Genomic DNA, 337 nt, shown 5'->3' on the forward strand with positions numbered 1-337 from the left:
CATGCAATTGATAACAATTTCCGGGACTTTATATATCTGCAATTTCATTTATTCCCGTTTCTCTATGTTGTTCATTTTCGTTATTATTTGCCATTTTTTTATAGTTATTTGTTCATCCCTGTTATCATTCACTATTACCTGTCATTGTCATGCATACTGACATAGGCCTAATAATAGAATCTGAGATAACCAAATGCAGTACATAAACAAACAAAAACATCGCATAAACAAACATCATGTTATTCTTTTCTTTGTTTACTTATTCTCCCTTTCATTCACATTTCTTGCTAATTTCCTTTTCTCAGTTTTGCCTTTTTTTCTTCTATGTATATCCTGC

General features: G+C 30.6%; 1 protein-coding gene across 1 annotated transcript in view; it reads right to left on the bottom strand.

Annotated features, from left to right (window-relative positions):
- Positions 1-337, bottom strand: part of LOC119585732 (transient receptor potential channel pyrexia-like) — a gene marked incomplete in the record, with an annotated part of 81321 nt that overhangs the window by 9652 nt on the left and 71332 nt on the right.

Source organism: Penaeus monodon, chromosome 20 (assembly GCF_015228065.2).
Source record: "Penaeus monodon isolate SGIC_2016 chromosome 20, NSTDA_Pmon_1, whole genome shotgun sequence".
Classification (NCBI taxonomy): domain Eukaryota; kingdom Metazoa; phylum Arthropoda; class Malacostraca; order Decapoda; family Penaeidae; genus Penaeus; species Penaeus monodon.